Source organism: Salvelinus namaycush, chromosome 9 (assembly GCF_016432855.1).
Source record: "Salvelinus namaycush isolate Seneca chromosome 9, SaNama_1.0, whole genome shotgun sequence".
In the NCBI taxonomy this organism is placed as follows: domain Eukaryota; kingdom Metazoa; phylum Chordata; class Actinopteri; order Salmoniformes; family Salmonidae; genus Salvelinus; species Salvelinus namaycush.
Window position 1 is genome coordinate 44,264,618 of NC_052315.1, and position 14,188 is coordinate 44,278,805.

The following is a 14,188-nucleotide window of genomic DNA, read 5'->3' on the forward strand; positions in this document are numbered from 1 at the left end:
GCACAAAAAAAACAACTTGTGAAACAGACATCAATGATTGTTTCAGATTTCTTCTGGTCCGGACCAACCAAATGTGGTCTTGTTTGGGGCGGAGCTCATTACAATAATAGCCAGTGTGTAAAATAATATCCAAATATGCAAAAGAAGGATATTTCATATGAAAGTGAAAAATCTGAGTCAAAGCGTAATACCATTACTGTGAAATTGCCCATATGGGAGATTTTCCTGGTCAGGTCTAGCCTCGCAAGCCGCCTGATCTTGCAAGCTTACATGGACATTCGCAACACAGATAGCCTGCTAATTACCAGACGGATTACTGCTGCGCTATGTCAAGTCATGTGCTCAGGAAAAAAAAAGTTTACACGCTAACAACTGAAGGACAATTTGACCATATAAAATCAATGGAGAGGCTGTTATCCAATTTCTACTGATTAAGTACAACAGGGAACACATCATCTAATAATACATATTGAATGAAATCCCACCTGTACTGTGTTTTAGCACTACTTCAGAAGGTAGATGAAGGCATTGGTTGCGATATCTCCTAACTAAACAAAATAATCAAGGTTACTGTTAAAAAAATTTAAAACTCAGCAGAGGACAGAGGATGTCTATGAGTTTTACAGAATCATCAACGACTATCTCTAGTGAATGTTAAGGGAATTGGCTGGGCTTACACCACATAGATATACAGTGGCTTTTGAAAGTATTCACACCCCTTGACTTTTTCCACATTTTGTTGTGTTACAAGGTAGGATTAAAAATGGATTTAATTGTCATTTGATTGTCAATGATTTACACAATATGCTCTAATGTCAAAGTGGAAGAAGAATTGTATCATTTGTAGAAGATTCATAAAAACTAGAATACTAATATACACTGTATGCAAAAGTATGTGGACACCCCTTCAAATTAGGGGATTCATCTATTTCAGCCACACCCGTGGCTGACAAGTGTATATAATCGAGCACACAGCCATGCGATCTCCATAGACAAACATTGACAGTAGAATGGCCTTACTGAAGAGCTCAGTGACTTTCAACGTGGCACCGTCATAGGATGCCACCTTTCCAACAAGTCAGTTAGTCAAATTTCTGCCCTGCTAGAGCTGCCCCAGTCAACTTTAAGTGTTGTAATTGTGAAGGAGCAACAACGGCTCAGCCGCGAAGTGGTAGGCCACACAAACTCACAGAACGAGACCACCAAGTGCTGAAGCGCGTACAAATAGTCTGTCCTTGGTTGCAACACTCACTACACTCACTACAGAGTTCCAAACTGCCTCTGGAAGCAACGTCAGCACAATAACTGTTCGTCGGGAGCTTCGTGAAATGGGTTTTCATGGCCGAGCCGTCGCACACAAGCCTAATATCACCATGCGCAATGCCAAGCGTCGGCTGGAGTGGTATAAAGTTCGCCGCAATTGGACTGGAGCAGTGGAAACACGTTCTCTGCAGTGATGAATCACACTTCACCATCTGGCAGTCCGACGGATGAATCTGGGTTTGGCAGATAACAGGAGAACGCTACCTGCCCCAATGCATAGTGCCAACTGTAAAGTTTTGTGAAGGAGGGATAATGGTCTGGAGCTGTTTTTCTTGGTTCGGGCTAGGCCCCTTAATTCTAGTGAAGGGAAATTGTACCTCTACAGCATACAATGACATTCTAAACAATTCTGTGCTTCCAACTTTGTGGCAACAGTTTGGGGAAGGCCCTTTCCTGTCTCAGCATGACAATGCCCCCATGCACAAAGCGAGGTCCCATACAGAAATGGTTTGTCGAGATCGGTGTGGAAGAACTTGACCTGCACAGAGCCATGACCTCATCCCCATCGAACACCTTTGGGATGAATTGGAATGCCGACTGTGAGCCAGGCCTAATCGCCCAACATCCGTGCCCGACCTAATCGCCCAACCTCAGTGCCCGACCTCACAAATACTCTTGTGGCTGAATGGAAGCAAGTCCTCGCATCAATGTTTCAACATCTAGTGGAAAGCCTTCCCAGAAGAGTTGAGGCTGTTGTAGCAGCAAAGGGGGGGACCAACTCCGAATTAATCCCCATGATTTTGGAAATAGATGTTCGACGAGCAGGTATCCACATACTTTTGGTCATGTAGTGTATCTTGATTACATAAGTATTTTACCCCATGAGTCAATACATGTTAGAATCACCTTTGGTAGCAGTTACAGCTGTGAGTCTTTATAAGTAAGTCTCTAAGAGCTTTGCACACCTGGATTGTACAATATTTGCACATTATAATTTTTTTAATGATCCAAGCTCTGTCAAGTTGGTTGTTGATCTTTGCTAGACAGCCATTTTCAAGTCTTGCCATAGATTTTCAAGCCAATTTAAGTCAAAACTGTAACTAGGCCACTTGGTAAGCAACTCCAGTGTATATTTGGCCTTGTGTTTTAGGTTGTTGTCCTGCTGAAAGGTGAATTTGACTCCCAGTGTCTGTTGGAATGCAGACTGAACCAGGTTTTCCTCTAGGATTTTGCCTATACTTAGCTCTATTGCAGTTTTTTTTTTTTTTTACTTTTTAGTTATTGCTGATGACAAGCATATGTACCCATAACATGATGCAGCCACCACCATACTTGGAAATATGAAGAGTGGTACTCTTCATATTGTATGTGTTGTGTTGGATTTACCCCAAACATAACGTATTCAGGACATGAAGTTAATTTCTTTGCCACATTTCTTTTCACATGTTCCACCGCAAATTGTCATAAACAAATCACACACGTATGAAACCGCAAGCTCCCAGCTACTATCTAATCAATGCAACATTGGCAGTATCCCCCTATTCATTTTTAATTCATTTGTAAACATTTCAAAAAACATTATTCCACTTTGACATTATGGGGTAGTGTGTGTAGGCCAGTGACACAAAATCTCAATGTAATCCATTTTAAATTCAAGCTGTAACACAAAATGTGGAAAAGTCAAGGGGTGGGATAACTTTCTGAAGGTACTGTTTTGGGGAATTCTCAACACTACCATATACGCATCAATAGCATTTACCAGAAGACAGAGAAAAAAACATGAGCCACTCCTTAGAACAGCTGTGATGACTGCCACACAAACAATCATTTTCACTTCACTGATCACTTCACAATCTACTCTGTCAAAAAGCTGTCTCTTATTGCTGTCAATAAATGAAACCATTTGTATTTTACCATAGGCTTTAGGCTATAATGTATCATTTAAAGTTGTCACAAGACCATGTAATGCTTGTTTACTTATTTCCATGTCACTGCGGTGATATCTCTTTTTATTTGAGATACGACAGGAAATGGTGACGTCAATCTGTTTCTACTAAAGCTGTTTGATATCTGAAGGACAGTGACTTATGAAAGCGAGAAAATGTGTCATTTCCTTCTTGAAAATTCACTAAATATTCCAGATAATACCTTTTCTGTTTTCAAGTCACTGCATCATACTGCAAAGTGTGATTTATTCATAAACAAATAAAAACAATTCTTGTCAATAAGACCATTTGCACCTTGAGGTGTGCAAATGAGAAAATGCATAGGGGAATAAAGGGAATTCGTTAGTGTGTGCTCTTGAACAAATACTACCAATGCATTCTAATGGAAATTATTTTGGTGACTGATTTTAATATAGAAACATGTAATCTCCATGACACCATCTACAGTTCAAGTCGGAAGTTTACATGCACCTTAGCCAAATACATTTAAACTCAGTTTTTCACAATTCCTGACATTTAATCCTAGTAAAAATTCCCTGTCTTAGGATCACCACTTTATTTTAAGAATGTGAAATGTCAGAATAATAGTAGAGAGAATTATTTCTTTCAGCTTTGATTTCTTTCATCACATTCCCAGTGGGTCAGAAGTTTACATACACTCAATTAGTATTTGGTAGCATTGCCTTTAAATTGTTTAACTTGGATCAAACGTTTCTGGTAGCCTTCCACAAGCTCCCACAATAAGTTGGGTGAATTTTGGCCCATTCCTCCTGACAGAGCTGGTGTAACTGAGTCAGGTTTGTAGGCCTCCTTGCTCGCACACACTTTTTCAGTTCTGCCCACAAATGTTCTATAGGATTGAGGTCAGAGCCTTGTGATGGCCACTGCAATACCTTGACTTTGTTGTCCTTAAGCCATTTTGCCACAACTTTGGAAGTATGCTTGGGGTCATTGTCCATTTGGAAGACCCATTTGCAACCAAGCTTTAACTTCCTGACTGATGTATTGAGATGTTGCTTCAATATATCCACATAATTGGGGGTAGTGAGGCCACATCATGTGGCCACATCATGAGGCCACATCATGAGGCCACATCATGATGCCATCTATTTTGTGAAGTGCACCCGTCCCTCCTGCAGCAAAGCACCCCCACAACATGATGCTGCCACCCCCGTGCTTCACGGTTGGGATGGCGTTCTTCAGCTTGCAAGCATCCCCCTTTTTCCTCCAAACATAACGATGGTCATTATGGCCAAACAGTTCTATTTTTGTTTCATCAGACCAGAGAACATTTCTCCAAAAAGTACAATCTTTGTTCCCATATGCAGTTGCAAACTGTAGTCTGGCTTTTTTAAGGCGGTTTTGGAGCAGTGGCTTCTTCCTTGCTGAGCGGCCTTTCAGGTTATGTCGATATAGGACTCGTTTTTACTGTGGATATAGATACTTTTGTACCCGTTTCCTCCAGCATCTTCACAAGGTCCGTTGCTGTTGTTCTGGGATTGATTTGCACTTTTCGTACCAAAGTACGTTCATCTCTAGGAGACAGAACGCGTCTCCTTCCTGAGCTGTATGACGGCTGCGTGGTCCCATGGTGTTTATACTTGCATACTATTGTTTGTGCAGATGAACGTGGTACCTTCAGGCATTTGGAAATTGCTCCCAAGGATGAACCAGACTTGTGGAAGTCTACAAAAAAAATTCTTAGGTCTTGGCTGATTTCCTTTGATTTTCCCATGATGTCAAGCAAAGAGGCACTGAGTTTGAAGGTAGGCCTTGAAATACATCCACAGGTACACCTCCAATTGACTCAAATTATGTCAATTAGCCTATCAGAAGCTTCTAAAGCCATGACATAATTTTCTGGATTTTTCCAAGCTGTTTAAAGGCACAGTCAACCCCAGTCCTCAGCAGTCCAATCCCTGTACCTTTTGCAGAATATCAGTATGTCCCTGATGTTTTTCCTGGAGAGAAGTGGTATGTAAACTTCTGACCCACTGGAATTGTGATACAGTGAATTATAAGTGAAATGATCTGTCTGTAAACAATTGTTGGAAAAATGACTTGTGTCATGCACAAAGTAGATGTCCTAACTGACTTGCCAAAACTATAGTTTGTTAACAAGACATTTGTGAAGTGGTTGAAAAACTAGTTTTAATGACTCCAACCTAAGTGTATGTCAATTTCCGACTTCAACTGAATATACCCAACCTCCATTTGGCAACTCCTGGGCGAAACAATGGGTTCTGAAAAGGACAGTCGTTCTTGCAAGCTCAAGGTCAACCATAAATCTACAGTCGTGACCAAAAGTTTTGAGAATGACACAAATATTAATTTTCACAAAGTCTGCTGCCTAAGTTTGCATGATGGCAATTTGCATATACTCCAGAATGTTATGAAGAGTGATCAGATGAATTGCAATTAATTGCAAATGAACTGAATCGCCAAAAAACATTTCCACTGCATTTCTGCCCTGCCACAAAAGGACCAGCTGACATCATGTCAGTGATTCTCTCGTTAATAACACAGGTGTGAGTGTTGACGAGGACAGGGCTGGAGATCACTCTGTCATGCTGATTGAGTTTGAATAACAGAGCGGAAGCGTCAAAAGGAGGGTGGTGCTTGAAATCATTGTTTTTCCTCTGTCAACCATGGTTACCTGCAAGGAAACACGTGCTGTCATCATTGCTTTGCACAAAATGGGCTTCACAGGCAAGGATATTGCTGGCAGTAAGATTGCACCTATATCAACCATTTATCGGATCATCAAGAACTTCAAGGAGAGCGGTTCAATTGTTGTGAAGAATGCTTCAGGGCACCCAAGAAAGTCCAGCAAGCACCAGGACCGTCTCCTAAAGTTGAATTTGTGGGTTTATATTTGAACATTTATATTTGTGTCATTCTCAAACCTTTTGGCCACGACTGTAGAATCTCAGACACGTCTCACTGTATTCTGGCTCTAATATAATGTGGGTACACCCCAATGCATATTGCCAACTGTAACGTTTTGTGAAGGAGGGATAATGGTCTGGGGCTGTTTTTCTTGGTTCGGTCTAGGCCCCTTAATTCTAGTGAATGGAAATCGTACTGCTACAGCATACAATGACATTCTAGACGATTCTGCGCTTCCAACTTTGTGGCAACAGTTTGGGGAAGGCCCTTTCCTGTTTCAGCATGACAATGCCCCCGTGCACAACGCGAGGTCCATACAGAAATGGTTTGTCGAGATCGGTGTGGAAGAACTTGACTGGCCTGCACAGAGCCTTGACCTCCACCCCATCGAACACCTTTGGGATGAATTGGAATGCCGACTGCGAGCCAGGCCTAATCGCCCAACATCAGTGCCCGACCTCACTAATGCTCTTGTGGCTGAATGGAAGCAAGCCCCCACAGCAATGTTTCAACATCTAGTGGAAAGCCTTCCCAGAAGAGTTAAGGCTGTTGTAGCAGCAAAGGGGGGACCAACTCCGAATGAATCCCCGTGATTTTGGAAATAGATGTTCGACGAGCAGGTGTCCACATACACTACATGACCAAAAGTATCTTGATTACGTAAGTATTTTACCCCATGAGTCAATACATGTTAAAATCACCTTTGGTAGCGATTACAGCTGTGAGTCTATAGGTAAGTCTCTAAGAGCTTTGCACACCTGAATTGTACAATATTTGCACATTATTCTTTAAAAAAATTATCCAAGCTCTGCCAAGTTGGTTGTTGATCTTTGCTAGACAGCCATTTTCAAGTCTTGCCATAGATTTTCAAGCCAATTTAAGTCAAAACTGTAACTAGGCCACTTGGTATGCAACTCCAGTGTATACTTGGCCTTGTGTTTTAGGTAGTTGTCCTGCTGAAAGGTGAATTTGACTCCCAGTGTCTGTTGGAATGCAGACTGAACCAGGTTTTCCTCTAGGATTTTGCCTATGCTTAGCTCTATTGTATTTTTTCTTTTTTTTTTTACTCCATAGTCATTGCTGATGACAAGCATATGTACCCATAACATGATGCAGCCACCACCATTCTTGGAAATATGAAGAGTGGTACTCTTCATATTTGATGTGTTGTGTTGGATTGCCCCAAAGATAACGTATTCAGGACATAAGGTTAATTTCCTTGCCACTTTCTTTGCAGCTTTACTTTAGTGCCTTGTTGCAAACAGGATGCATGTTTTGGAATATTTTTTTATCATGTGCAGGCTTCCTTCTTTTCACTCTGTCATTTAGGTTAGTATTATTACAATGTTGTTGATCCATCCTCAGTTTTCTCCTATCACAGCCACTAAACTCTAAATCAAGGTTCTCCAACAGGTTGAAAGTGCATGCAATTTTCACGTGTTCCACCGCAATCAAATCACACAAGTATGACATTGCAAGCTCCCAGCTACTATCTCATCAACGCAACATTATCCCCCCCCCCGGTTAGCCACTATTGGGTTAAAAAGCCAAACCTAACACAATATCTGTCAATTCATTTCCAGCAATATTGCCCCTGTCAGTCTGTGTTAGTAGCTTGCTACATGTTTATTTTTTTTTTTTAAGTAGCTCTCATGCTAGAGAAGGTTGGAGACCCCTGCTCTAAATGTTTTAAAGTCACAATTAGCCTCATGGTGAAATCCCTGGGCGGTTTCCTTCCTCTCCGGCAACTGAGTTTGGAAGGATGCCTGTATCTTTCTAGTGACTGGGTGTATTGATACACCATCCAAAGTGTAATTCATAACTTCCCCATGCTCAAAGGGATGTTCAATGTCTGCTTTTTTTACCCATCTACCAATAGGTGCCCTTTTGCGAGGCATTGGAAAACCTCCCTGGTCTTTGTGGTTGAATCTGTGTTTGAAATGCACTGCTCGAATGAGGGACCTTAAAATTATTTGTATGTGTGGGGTACAGAGATGAGGTAGTCATTCAAAAATCATGTTAAACACTACTATTGCACACAGAGTGAGTCCATTCAATTTATTATGAGACTTGTTTTACTCCTGAATTTATTTAGGCTTGCCATAACAAAGGGGTTGAATACTTATTGACTCAAGACATTACAGCTTTTAATTTTTTATTAATTTGTAAACATTTCTTAAAACATTATTCCACCTTGACATTATGGGGTAGTGTGTGTTGGCCAGTGACACAAAATCTCAATTTAATCCGTTTTAAATTCAGGCTGTAACACAAAATGTTGAAAAAGTCAAGGGATGTGATTACTTTCTGAAGGTACTGTATAGGGGAATTCTCAACACGACCATATACGCATCAATAGCATTTACCAGAAGACAGAGAAAAAACATGAGCCACTCCTTAGAACAGCTGTGATGACTGCCACACAAACAAAAACATTTTCACTTCACAATCTACTCTGTCAATAAGCTGTCTGTCTTATTGCTGTCAATAAATGAAACAATTTGTATTTTACCATAGGCTTTAGACTATAATGTATCATTTCAAGTTGTCACAAGTTCAACATGTACAAAACAAGACCATGTAATGTTTGTTTACTTATTTCTGTGTCACTACGGTGATATCTCTTTGTATTGGAGATACGACAGGAAATGGTGACGTCAATCTGTTTCTACTAAAGCTGTTTGATATCTGAAGGACAGTGACTTATGAAAGCGAGAAAATGTGTCATTTCCTTCTTGAAACGTCACAAAATATTCCAGATAATACCTTTTCTGTTTTCAAGTCACTGCATCATACTGCAAAGTGTGATTTATTCAGAAACAAATAAAAACTATTATTGTCAATAAGACCATTTGCACCTTGAGGTGTGCAAACGAGAAAATGCATAGGGGAATAAAGGGAATTCGTTAGTGTGTGCTCATTAACAAGTATTACAAATGCAATCTAATGTGAATTATTTTGGTGATTGATTGTGATATAGAAACATGTATTCTCCATGACACCATCTATATACCCAACCTCCATTTGGCACTTCCTGGGCGAAACGATGGGTTCTGAAAAGGACAGTCGTTCTTGCAAGCTCAGGGTCAACCATAAATCAATATCTAGAATCACAGACACGCCTCACTGTATTCTGACTCTAATATGATGTGGGTACACAGATGTGAGCAACTGACGCCCTTCATGATGATTTCATATTTTTTGTGTCCCCCAACCCCATCAAAGTTTACAATCCCTGATCTAGAGGGAGTAGCTTATGGCAGGGGTTGACCCCCAGCCGTTCCGTGTATTTTAATTATTCCACAGCTAGCACAGAGGATTGTAAAATGTTCACCTAATCATCAAGCCCTTGAATAGGTGAACCAGGTGAGCTCAGGGCTACAGCGAAATTGTGAATCGTTTTGGGTCCTAGAGGTTTGAAAACCACTGGCCTATGTAATAGCCTATAGGTCCCAATTGTTCATTATTTTATCATGTGTTAACTATTCCAGACAGTTGGTATCCACTCATCATTTAGCAGGCTCGTTTATACAATCCGAACACATCATGAGCAAACCCCCGATCTCTCAATTTCGAAAAGCATTTCAAACTGAACTGAGCAGGATTAATGGTTAGTTTACTTTTCTATTGTTACAAAAGGAAGACTATTGGACCGTGACTGAGGTGCTTCAATGAATGTGTGTGCCAGAGCTGTAGCCGACAGCTACAGGCTACAACCACTGTCATTTAACAGCCGTTACGTTACATAGTAGCGAGAAGCAGACAATTGCGCAATAGTGGGCTGGCGATTATCACGACAGTTTAGTTGGTTATTATTGAAAAATAACAATTGCCAATCAAAACTCAAGTTTGTTTTGCAACAGTTGAAAATTAGGGAAATTATTTGTGTAGGCTGTTAACTGAGATGTGTTTAACTATTATTAAGGTAGCTATGCTATCTCACCGGATGTCTGCCAACGTTTCACTTGCGCTCGAGCTCAATGCAACAGCATAAAAGATGAGCAGCAAAATATTTTGTTACAAAATATAACCACATTTTCCATTACCTTAGTGAAGTCTTCCAGTCCTGCGGGTTTCCCAACGATACAGCTCACTGAAACGATCAAATAAAATATATTTCACACAACGTGTAAGACTTGTTTACAAAGTTTCTGCCAGATATCTGATTGGTCCCAGTAACATAAAGGCGACGCCCCAAACTCCAGTCTGTCGGAGAATTACTATAAACTGTTTTATCAAAATTCCACAGGGTGGTGGTCGTTATCCACGATTGAAGGAAGAGTTGGCTACAGTCTTGAAGTTAATGCACTTACAAATACTTGTGAATCCCAATATTGCATCATAAAAGGATAGCGGTCTATATATATATATATATATATATATATATATATATATATATATATATGTGTACAAAAAGCTCAATATTTGTATAATTTATTTGTTGTTGTATTTTTTGTTTGCTCATCTTTATCAAGGGTGCCAATAATTATGGGCCTGACAGACCATGATGGTGCCAGTAATACATTATAAAGTTGAACCCTTGATAAAGATTAGCAAAAAAAACGAATACAAAAATAATACAAATACTGAGCTATACTCGCAATAACATCTGCTAACCATGTATATGTGACCAATAAAACATTTTAATTAGCTAAAAAAAAATATATATACGATTTATACTGATTTTTAGAAAAAATATTTTGAAAAAAATATTGGCAGCCCTGTTTTCAGTAGTCTATCACCCTCCCCTTGCAAGGATAACAACACTGAGCCTTTTTCTAAAATGTTTTGTGAGATTGGAGATCACATTGAGAGGGATCTTAGACCATGTCATCTGACCATAGCACCGGTTCCAATCCAAGTCCACTTCTATTGTCAAGGGGCTAGAATTCTATAGATAAAACGTATCGGTGCTCATCAGCCATTGGACATAAACATTACACAACAAGTTGGAAATCGCAAATTCAACAATGAGTGGTTTAGAAGGAATCAGTGGCTAACTGCAAGCATTGCAAAGCAATCACTAGCCTGCTATTCAGTGGAGTAGATGTGTAACGTCCTGACCAGAGTTCTTATGTGTTTTGCTTGTTTAGTGTTGGTCAGGACGTGAGCTGGGTGGGAATTCTATGTTGTGTGTCTAGTTCGTCTGTTTCTATGTTCAGCCTGATATGGTTCTCAATCAGAGACAGCTGTCAATCGTTGTCCCTGATTGAGAATCATATATAGGTGGCTTGTTTTGTGTTGGGGATTGTGGGTGGTTGTTTCCTGTCTCTGTGTTTGTGTTCTGCACCAGCTAGGACTGTGACGGTATGTTGTTTTGTCAGTTTGTATAGTGTTTTTGTTTTGTCTAATTAAATTCATTATGTCTAATTACCACGCTGCACATTGGTCTTCTGATCCTTCTCGCCTCTCCTCGTCTGAGGAGGAGGACGAAGTAGACTGCCGTTACAGAATCACCCACCAAACCCGGATCAAGCAGCGTGAGAACGGGCAGCAGCGACAGCAGCAGCGGTACCAGGAGGAATGGTCATGGGAGCAAATATTGAACGGAGAAGGACCCTGGGCTAAGGTTGGAGAATATCGCCGCTCTCGGGAAGAGATGGAGGCAGCTAAAGCCCAGGAGCGGTGGTATGAGGAGGCAGCACGGAAGCGTGGCTGGAAGCCCGTGAAGAAACCCCAAAAATTTCTTGGGGGGGGGGCTAAAGGGTAGTGTGGCGAAGGTAGGTAGGAAACCTGCGCCCACTTCCCATGCTTACCGTGGAGAGCGGGAGTACGGGCAGACACCGTGTTATGCGGAAGAGCGCACGGTGTCTCCTGTACGGGTGCATAGCCCGGTGCGGGTTATTCCACCTCCCCGCACTGGGCGGGCTAGAGTGAGCATTGAGCCAAGTGCCATGAAGCCGGCTCTACATATCTGGCCTCCAGTACGTCTCCTCGGGCCGGTGTACATGGCACCAGCCTTACGCATGGTGTCCCCGGTTCGCCAACACAGCCCAGTGCGGGTTATTCCACCTCCCCGCACTGGACGGGCTACGGGGAGCATGCAACCAGGTAAGGTTGGGCAGGCTCAGTGCTCAAGGGAGCCAGTACGCCTGCACGGTCCGGTATATCCGGCGCTACCTTCCCGCTCCAGCCCAGTACCACCAGTGCCTACACCACGCACCAGGCTTCCAGTGCGTCTCCAGAGCCCTGTTCCTCCTCCACGCACTCTCCCTGTGGTGCGTGTCTCCAGCCCAGTACCTCCAGTTCCGGCATCACGCACCAAGCCTCCTGTGCGTCTCCAGAGCCCTGTACGCACTGTTCCTTCTCCCCGCACTCGCCCTGAGGTGCGTGCCCTCAGCCCGGTACCACCAGTGCCAGTACCACGCACCAGGCCTATAGTGCGCATCGAGAGTCCAGTGTGCCCTGTTCCTGCTCCCCGCACTAGCCTTGAGGTGCGTCTCCAGTCCGGTACCACCAGTTCCGGCACCACGCACCAGGCCTACTGTGCGCCTCAGCAGGTCAGAGTCGGCCGTCTGCCCAACGCCGCCTGCACTGCTCGTCTGCTCAACGCCGCCTGCACTGCTCGTCTGCTCAACGCCGCCTGCACTGCTCGTCTGCCCAGCGCCGTCTGAGCCATCTGTCTGCCCAGCGCCGTCTGAGCCATCCGTCTGCCCAGCGCCGTCTGAGCCATCCGTCTGCCCAGCGCCGTCTGAGCCATCCGTCTGCCCAGCGCCGTCTGAGCCATCCGTCTGCCCAGCGCCGTCTGAGCCATCCGTCTGCCCAGCGCCGTCTGAGCCATCCGTCTGCCCAGCGCCGTCTGAGCCATCCGTCTGCCCAGCGCCGTCTGAGCCATCCGTCTGTCCCGAGCCATTAGAGCCGTCCGTCAGTCAGGAGCCGCTAGAGCCGTCCGTCAGTCAGGAGCCGCCAGAGCCGCCAGCCAGTCAGGAGCCGCCAGAGCCGCCAGCCAGTCAGGAGCCGCCAGAATCGCCAGCCAGTCAGGAGCCGCCAGAGCCGCCAGCCAGTCAGGAGCCGCCAGAGCCGCCAGCCAGTCAGGAGCCGCCAGAGCCGCCAGCCAGTCAGGAGCCGCCAGAGCCGCCAGCCAGTCAGGAGCCGCCAGAGCCGCCAGCCAGTCAGGAGCCGCCCTACAGTCAGGAGCTGCCCTACAGTCAGGAGCCGCCCTCCAGTCAGGAGCCGCCCTCCAGTCAGGAGCCGCCCTCCAGTCAGGAGCCGCCCTCCAGTCAGGAGCCGCCCTCCAGTCATGAGCCGCCCTCCAGTCATGAGCCGCCCTCCAGTCCGGAGCTGCCACTCAGTCCGGAGCTGCCACTCAGTCCGGAGCTGCCACTCAGTCCGGAGCTGCCACTCAGTCCGGAGTTGCCCCTCTGTCCTGAGCTACCTCTCTGTCCTGAGCTACCTCTCTGTCCTGAGCTACCTCCTAAATCATGTGGGGGCCTTGGGGAGGATTCTTAGGCCAAGGTCGTGGGCGAGGGTCGCCACTCAAAGGACGCTAAGGAGGGGGACAAAGACAGTGGTGGAGTGGTGTCCTCGTCCACCGCCGGAGCCGCCACCGCGGACAGATGCCCACCCAGACCCTCCCCTTGAGTTTTAGGGGTGCGTTCGGAGTCCGCACCTCAGGGGGGGGGGTACTGTAACGTCCTGACCAGAGTTCTTATGTGTTTTGCTTGTTTAGTGTTGGTCAGGACGTGAGCTGGGTGGGAATTCTATGTTGTGTGTCTAGTTCGTCTGTTTCTATGTTCAGCCTGATATGGTTCTCAATCAGAGACAGCTGTCAATCGTTGTCCCTGATTGAGAATCATATATAGGTGGCTTGTTTTGTGTTGGGGATTGTGGGTGGTTGTTTCCTGTCTCTGTGTTTGTGTTCTGCACCAGCTAGGACTGTGACGGTATGTTGTTTTGTCAGTTTGTATAGTGTTTTTGTTTTGTCTAATTAAATTCATTATGTCTAATTACCACGCTGCACATTGGTCCTCTGATCCTTCTCGCCTCTCCTCGTCTGAGGAGGAGGACGAAGTAGACTGCCGTTACAAGATGTGTGGTCCACGTCTGGGTTTAACACTCCTTAAGGATCGGTGTCCGGCTAGCGGGACAAC